The following is an 8,768-nucleotide window of genomic DNA, read 5'->3' on the forward strand; positions in this document are numbered from 1 at the left end:
TCTATTCTGGAGAATGTTCCATGTGCACTTGAGAAGAATGTATATCCTGTTGCTTTTGGATGTAGAGTTCTATAAATGTTTATTAGGTCCATCTGCTCTACTGTGTTGTTCAGTGCTTCCATGTCCTTACTTATTTTCTGCCCAGTGGATCTATCCTTTGGGGTGAGTGGTGTGTTGAAGTCTCCTAGAATGAATGCATTGCAGTCTATATCCCCCTTTAGTTCTGTTAGTATTTGTTTCACATATGCTGGTGCTCCTGTGTTGGGTGCATATATATTTAGAATGGTTATATCCTCTCGTTGGACTGAGCCCTTTATCATTATGTAGTGTCCTTCTTTATGTCTTGTTACTTTCTTTGTTTTGAAGTCTATTTTGTCTGATATTAGTACTGCAACCCCTGCTTTCTTCTCACTGTTGTTTGCTTAAAATATGTTTTTCCATCCCTTGAGTTTTAGTCTGTACATGTCTTTGGGTTTGAGGTGAGTTTCTTGTAAGCAGCATATAGATGGGTCTTGCTTTTTTATCCATTCTGTTACTCTGTGTCTTTTGATTGGTGCATTCAACCCATTAACATTTAGGGTGACTATTGAAAGATATGTACTTATTGCCATTGCAGGCTTTAAATTCGTGGTTACCAAAGGTTCAAGGTTAGCTTCTTTAGTATCTTACTGCCTAACTTAGCTCGCTTATTGAGCTGTTATATACACTGTCTGGAGATTCTTTTCTTCTCTCCTTTCTTGTTCCTCCTCCTCGATTCTTCATATGTTGGGTGTTTTGTTCTGTGCTCTTTCTAGGAGTGCTCCCATCTAGAGCAGTCCCTGTAAGATTTTCTGTAAAGGTGGTTTGTGGAAAGCAAATTCCCTCAGCTTTTGCTTCTCTGGGAATTGTTTAATCCCGCCATCATATTTGAATGATAGTCGTGCTGGATACAGTATCCTTGGTTCAAGGCCCTTCTGTTTCATTGTATTAAATATATCATGACATTCTCTTCTGGCCTGTAGGGTTTCTGTTGAGAAATCTGATGTTAGCCTTATGGGTTTCCCTTTATAGGTGACCTTTTTCTCTCTAGCTGCCTTTAATACTCTTTCCTTGTCCTTGATCTTTGCCATTTTAATTATTATGTGTCTTGGTGTTGTCCTTCTTGGATCCTTTCTGTTGGGGGTTCTGTGTATTTCCGTGTTCTGTTCGATTATTTCCTCCCCCAGTTTGGGGAAGTTTTCAGCAATTATTTCTTCTAAGATACTTTCCATCTCTTTTCCTCTCTCTTCTTCTTCTGGGACCCCTATAATACGGATATTGTTCCTTTTGGATTGGTCACACAGTTCTCTTAATATTGTTTCATTCCTGGAGATCCTTTTGTCTCTCTCTATGTCAGCTTCTATGCGTTCCTGTTCTCTGATTTCAATTCCATCAATGGCCTCTTGCATCCTATCCATTCTGCTTATAAACCCTTCCAGAGTTTGTTTCATTTCTACGATCTCCTTTCTGGCATCTGTGATCTCTCTCCGGACTTCATCCCATTCCTCTTGCGTATTTCTCTGCATCTCTGTCAGCATGTTTATGATTCTTATTTTGAATTCTTTGTCAGGAAGACTGGTTAGGTCTGTCTCCTTCTCTGGTGTTGTCTCTGTGATCTTTGTCGTCCTGTAGTTTTGCCTTTTCATGGTGATAGGAATAGTTTGCAGAGCTGGGACGAGTGACGGCTGGAAGGACTTCCTTTCTTGTTGGTTTGTGGCCCTCCTCTCCTGGGAGAACAGCGACCTCTAGTGGCTTGTGCTGCGCAGCTGCGCGCAGACAGGGTTTCTGCTTCCTGCCCGGCTGCTATGGAGTTAATCTCCGCTGTTGCTGTGGGCGTGGCCTGGCTCGGGCAGCTACTCCAAAGTGGTGGTGTTGCCTTGGAGCAGGAGCGGCTGGGAGGCTATTTATCTCCGTAAGGGGCCTCCCTGCTCCCTGCAGCCCAAGGGTTAGGGTGCCCAGAGATCCCCAGATTCCCTACCTCTGGATTAAGTGTCCCGCCCTGCCCCTTTAAGACTTCCAAAAAGCACCCGCCAAAACAAAACAACGACCACCAAAAAAAAAAAAAAAGAAAAAAATTTTTAAATTAAAAAAAAAAAAGGTGGTCGCTCGTTTTTCTTTATTCTCCGGTGCCAGCCTCAGGCCTCTGTTCACCGGTCTTGCTGCCCTGTTTCCCTAGTATTGGGGTCCCTATCCCTTTAAGACTTCCAAAAAGCACTCGCTAAAACAAAACAGCAAAAAAGCAAAAAAAAAAAAATGGTCACGCGCTTTTCTTATGTCCTCCGGCACCCGGCCTCCAGTGCCCGCTCACTATTCTTGCTGCCCTGTTTTCCTAGTATCGAGGGCCCTGCACTCTGGCCTGGATGGTGGGGGCTGGGTGTTCGGCAGTCCTGGGCTCCGTCTCCCTCCCGCTCTGCCTATTCTTCTCCCGGCCGGGAGTTGGGGGGATGGGCGCTCGGCTCCCACCGGGCCGGGGCTTGTATCTTACCCCCTTGCTAGTTGCTGGGTTCTCTCAGGTGCGGATGTGGTCTGGATATTGTCCTGTGTCCTCTGGTCTTTATTCTAGGAAGGGTTGTCTTTGTTATATTTTCATAGATATATGTTGTTTTGGGAGGAGATTTCCGCTGCTCTACTCACGCCGCCATCTTCCGCCAGAACCACCCACTGAATTTTGAAGGCTTAATATGAAAAAAATGTAAAATATCTCACTGATGTTCTTATATTTATCACATGTTGAAATGACAACATTTTGGATATTCTGGGTTCAATTAAACTATCAAAATTTCAACTGATTCTTTTTACTCATTTAAATGGGCTATTAGAAAATTTCAAATTAACATATATGACTTGCATGCTGTTTCTGTAGGACAGTGCTGTTCAATTGGGTATTTATCTTATTGTGGAATTGCTGGGTTTAATATCTGGTGATGCTACAGGTATTTTGCAAGGTGGTTATACCCATAACACTTTCACCAGCAATGTAGGAATGCTCCTCTGACCACATCCACCAGCATTACCAGGATTTAAGATGCTTGCCAGTCTGGTGGGTATGATATGTTACTGTATTGTGGTTTAAATATGCATTTTTCTGATTACCAAAAATGAGCATTTTGTCCTCTGTTCATTTATGGTTTATATTCTTCTTTGTTCTGTGTTTTCTTCACTACTCTTTCTCATTTTCTATTTCAGTGTATCTCTTTTTCTTTCTGATTGATGGGAATTATTTATCTATTCTGAGTACTAACCCTTTATCACTTCTGTGTCATGCAAAAGCCTTTTTAGTTTGAGTTACTTTTTCACTCTTTGATGTAAACTTTTGATTTTGAAGCCGTCTCAAATTTACAGAAAAGTTGCAAGAATACTACAATTTATTTTCCCTAAAGCATTTCAGAGGATGTTGTCAACATGATGTCCCATTATCTTTGAATACTTTAGTGTACAGTTTTTGCAAACAAGGACATTCTACAGAGCCACAATACAACGATTGAAATGGTTATTAAGGAAATACTGTCTGACAGCATTTTGTCTAGTTCTTCATTGTGGTCTGATGGTGACATATGCTGTAGTGGGCTCCTGCCACCTGAGGAAGAACCAAAAGCCTTGTAGCTTTTAAAAATTACATTTTATCTTTGCTACCATTTACAAAAGCAATTAATATGTTGCGGATTGAATTTATTAGCCTCAGTTCTTGTCCCCACTGCAGTGAAGCATTGAAGGGCAGAGACACAGCAGTGAAGCAGAGTTAAGGTTTTATTTGAATACACTCCAAGGGAGGAGCGGGACAGAGTCAAGGTAGACAAAGGCAGGTTTATTTTAATAAAGCAGAGAGGAAGGAAAAAAAGAAAGGAAAAGAAGTCTCAATGAACTCTGGCTTGGCATTGGGAATAATCCCTTACCAACTCCTAACGCCAGGGTCACCTGGTGTCCAGTGCCCGCTTGGATCTGCACGGCCTGGGAACTAAGCCCCCACCATCCCAGGATTTGGGGGAGCCACAGAACACTGGATGGAGTGAGATTATGTTCTGAGAACTTCCCAAAGGCAAAGAAAGGAGACTTTTCAGGCAGGCTACTAAAGAGCATGACCGTACACCTGCAGTCCTGTCCGGGTCACCCAGGCAATGGGAACTTGCAGGCCCAAATCAAAGCTCTCAGCAGCCCCTCCCTGCTTATCTGAAGTAGGACAGGGAGGATGACACACTTGAAGAAAGACCAGTGCGGGCATCTCAGAGAGGAGGCGTGCTTTCGGGTTTAGGGTCTGAGGTTTTATAGTGCTTTTTAGGTAGGAGTTAGAATAAGGCATGATGTATACAGGTGATTCATAATTCCTTTGAAGTTTTGTTTTGTGAATAGAGTTATATAGATGACTAAATTGGTTTGGGACCTCAGCATTCTTTGTCCACATAGGTTTATTCACATTTCGGAGGTCTGTTTCCTGCCCTGGTTACAAAGTTACTTGATTAAAGGGCTAGAAAAAGAGGAAAAAACAGCATATAGGTTAAGTTAAAGAATAAACTGGGCCTTTGAGTATCAGGCTAAGTAGATTTTACAATGGCATGATCTAGTTGGTACAATGAAGACATGTTCTGTGCTCAGACACTTTTCTATCTGGGGAATATCTAGACGTTCTAAACTGCCCCTGGCCTTTGGACCTTCAACTAATTAACTCATTAACTCTGTGAGTCCTTTCTGGCTCTCTGGTTTACCTGGTTAACTCATAAGTCCCATTAAGTGGGCTTTACTGGACTTACTCTCCTTCCACCCTCTCTTATCTATTTTTCTCCCTAATAAATAAATAAATATATATATATATATTTATATATATTTTTTTCCATCAACATCAGATGCATAAAACCAGATGAATCATACATTTCGGTCTGAGACACACTGATTATTAGTCAACTTGTCACATTGTTCTGTTATTTGTTTATTTAAAAATTAAAATGGGCACTTGTGAACTCACACCAAAGTAAAAAACTTGAATATTACCAATAACTGACAGCCACCTACCGGTTCTCTTCCTGTTTCATCCTCTGCTTTCTCCCCCAACATCATCCTGTATTTTGTATTTATCTTTCCCTTTTATCAATGTAATACATATTGTATAGTCTTACATATGACATGTTGTAATATACATGTTGCTTAGTCTTGTTTTTTTAAAGCAGCTTTGTTGAGATACAATTCACACATCATAACATTTACCCTTTTAAAGTACATAGTTAGTGATTTTTAGTATATTTATGCTGTTGTGTAACCACTGCCACTAATTCCAGAACATTTTTGTCATCCCCCAAATAAAGCCTGTATCTATGAAGCAGCCACTCCCCATTTCCTCACCGTCCTGATTGCTAATCTACTTTCTTCCTATGTATTTGCCTTCTGGACATTTCACATAAATGGAATCATGTAATATGTGGTTTTTGTGTTTGGCTCCTTTCACTAAGCATGTTTTCAAGGCACAACATCCCTGTTGTAGCATGTATTACCATTTCATTTCTCCTTATAGCTGAATAATATTCCATTGTATGGATATAGGCATTTTGCTTATCCATCAGTTAATGTACATTTAGATTGTTTCCTATTTTTGGTTTTTGTGAATAACAGTGCTATGAAAATTTATGCACAAGTTTTTGTGTGGACATGTATGTTTTCTATTCTCCTTGATGTGCACCAGGGAAAGGAATTGCTAGGTCATGTGTTAACTCTATGGATAACTTTTTGAGGAACTGCCAGACTGTTTTCTAAAAGGGCTGCACCGTTTTACATTTCTACTAGCAATGAATGGGAGTTCCTATTTCTCCACGTCCTGCCAGCTCTTGTTATTGTGCATCCTTTTGATTCTAGCTATTCTAATGTGTGCAAAGTGGAAATTCATTGTGGTTTTGATTTGCATTTCCTGATGCTAATGATGTTGAGCATCTTTTCATGTGCATATTGGCCATTTGCATATCTTCCCTATAGAAATGTCTATTCAAATACATTTTTAATTGAGTTATTTGTCTTATTTTTGAGTTGTAAGAATTCTTTATATATTCTAGATACACATCACTGATCAGGTATATGATTTGCAAATATTTTCTCCCATTCTGTAGGCTGTCTTTCATTTTTTTGATGGTGTTCTTTGAATCACAAAATTTTTTTTGTTGTTGAAATTTTGTTTTTTATTTTGTCACAAATTTTGTTCATGAAGAGGTGCTGTGTTTTGCCAAAAGTTTTTTCTGCATCTATTGCGGTGACCATGTCATTTTTGTCCTTTGTTCTATTAATATGGTGCACATATTGATTGAGCTTCACATGTTGAACCAACCTTGCATTGGATAAAGCCTACTTGGTCACAAGATATGATCCTTTTTTTATGTTGTTGCTTTAGTTTGTTAGTATTTTATTGACTATTCATGTGTACACATATATAATATGCATATTTATAAGGATATTGGTCTGTACTTTGCTTTTCTTGTGATATCTTTGAGTTTGGATTTCAGGTTAATATTGACACAGAATTAGTTGAAGTGCTTCCGCCTTTAATTTTTGGCAGAATTCACCAATTAGTATTAATTCTTTAAATGGTTGGTAGAATTTACGAGTGATGACATATTAGTCTGGACTTTTCTTTGTGGTAAGTATTTTTTATTACTAATTAATCTCTATTTGATATATGTCTATTCATATTTTCTATTTCTTCTAGAGTCAGGTAATTTGTGTCTTTCTAGGAATTTTTCCATTTTATCTAAGTTGTCTAATTTATTTGTATACAGTTGTTCACATGATTCCCTTACCACCCTTTTTATTTCTGTAAATTCTGATGTGAGATTCCTTTTTCCATTCCTAATTTTAGTAATTCATTTCTTTTTCTTTGTCAATTAGCTAACGGCTTGTCAACTTTGATTTTTTTGTCTATGATGATCTTTTAACAACCAATGTTTGATTCCTTGTTTTTTTTTGGTTGTTTTTCTGTTCTCTATTTCATAATTTCTGCTGTAGTCTTATCATTTCTCTCATTTTTCTTGATTAAAGTTAGTTTGCTCTTCTTTTTGTAATTTCCTAAGGTGAAAATTTATGTTATTGAGATCTTTTTTCTTTTTTAATATAGACACTTACAGCTAAGTTTCTTTTTTTATGTTATCTTTTTATGCATCCAGTTTCTTATTTTGTATATTGAATTTCATCTATCTTACATTATTTTCTTATTTCTGTTGTGATTTCTTCTTTGATCCATTGGTCACTTAGGTGTATTGTTAAAATCCACATATTTGTGAATTTCCTTCTATTGTTGATTTCTAACTAATTTCGATGTTACTCGGGTAACATGCTTTATATTATTTCACTTCCTTTATATTTGTTGAGGCTTGTTTTATGGCCTAAAATATAGTCTGTCCTGATATATTCCATGTGTATTTGAAAAGAATTTGTTTTCTGCTGTTGATGGGTTGCATGTTCTTTAGACGTCTTTTAGGTCAAATCATTAAGGTCTCTGTTTCCTTGTTTATCTTCTATCTAGTTCTTCTATCCATTATTGAAAGTGGGTTATTGAAGTCCCAATTAGTATTGTTGAATTATCTATTTCTCCCTTTAAATCTCTCAGTTTTGCTTCATGTATTTGGGAGTCCTGTTGTTGGGTGCATCTATGTCTTCTTCTGGGACTCCCATTATATGTATGTTGTACACTTGATGGTATCCCATAGGTCTTTGAGGCTCTGTTCATTTTCTTATGTTCCTCAGATTGAATCATCTCAATTGTTCTAAAGTTCACTAATTTTTTTAATCTTCTAGTTCAAATCAGCTATTAAGCCTCACTAGTGAATTTTTCATTTTAGTTGTATGTTTCAGTTCCAGAATTTCTATTTGGTTCTTTAAAAAATTTTTTCTATGTACTTACTGGTATTCTCATACATTTCTTTAGGTCTTTAGATATGTTTTCACACAGTTCTTTGGACATATTGATAATAGCTTATTTTAAATCTTTCTCTAGTAATTCCAATGTCCAGGTTTCCTCAGGGGCAGCTCCTATTGGCTACTTTTTGTCCTGTGTATGGCCATATTTCCTACTTCTGCTCTCAGGTCAAATGATTTGACAATAGGGTTTTGGGGAGATCCGAACTTGTTATTTCCTTTCCAGTAGCTCTTAGATTTTCACAGCAAAACAGGTTGCTGATTTTCAGGGTTACTGTGGAGCTGGGGTGAGGGGATGGGATTAGGGCAAGTTAAAACATCACAAAGTTCGCTGTCCTCATTGTGATTCAGCCATTTTTCTTGAATAAACACACCACAAACTATTGTAAGCATTTAGTTAATTTCCAGGGTTTTCTAAGAATCATTTTGACAATTTTTGCCCTGTGTTTTTGTGAATGACAAGTGTTTTCATTGTTTTTGCTCTGACATTTCAGAAGCACTTCAGTCTTACTTGTTAAACCTTACAATAAGCGTTTTACTTAAGCATGCCTTTTAACTTCACCCTATGTTCTTACTATTCATACATGTTGATGAGAGAAGCTGTGAAAAATTTATTTTACTGTTGTATAGTATTCATACATAGAAATATATCATCATTTATTTACTATTTTTCTGTTGATGAATATTTGGCTTATTTCCACTTTGTGTGTGTCTGCATTGTTTATTCCTTTGTTTTGTCATTATAAACAGTGGTTTCATAAGCTGTATTGTACAAGAATCCTGGTAGATACATGCTGATGTTTCTGTTGAATATACCTAGAAACAGAATTGCTAGATCATAGGGTATGAAAATGCTTAATTTTACA

This window comes from Manis pentadactyla, chromosome 2 (genome assembly GCF_030020395.1).
Source record: "Manis pentadactyla isolate mManPen7 chromosome 2, mManPen7.hap1, whole genome shotgun sequence".
Taxonomy (NCBI): Eukaryota; Metazoa; Chordata; class Mammalia; order Pholidota; family Manidae; genus Manis; species Manis pentadactyla.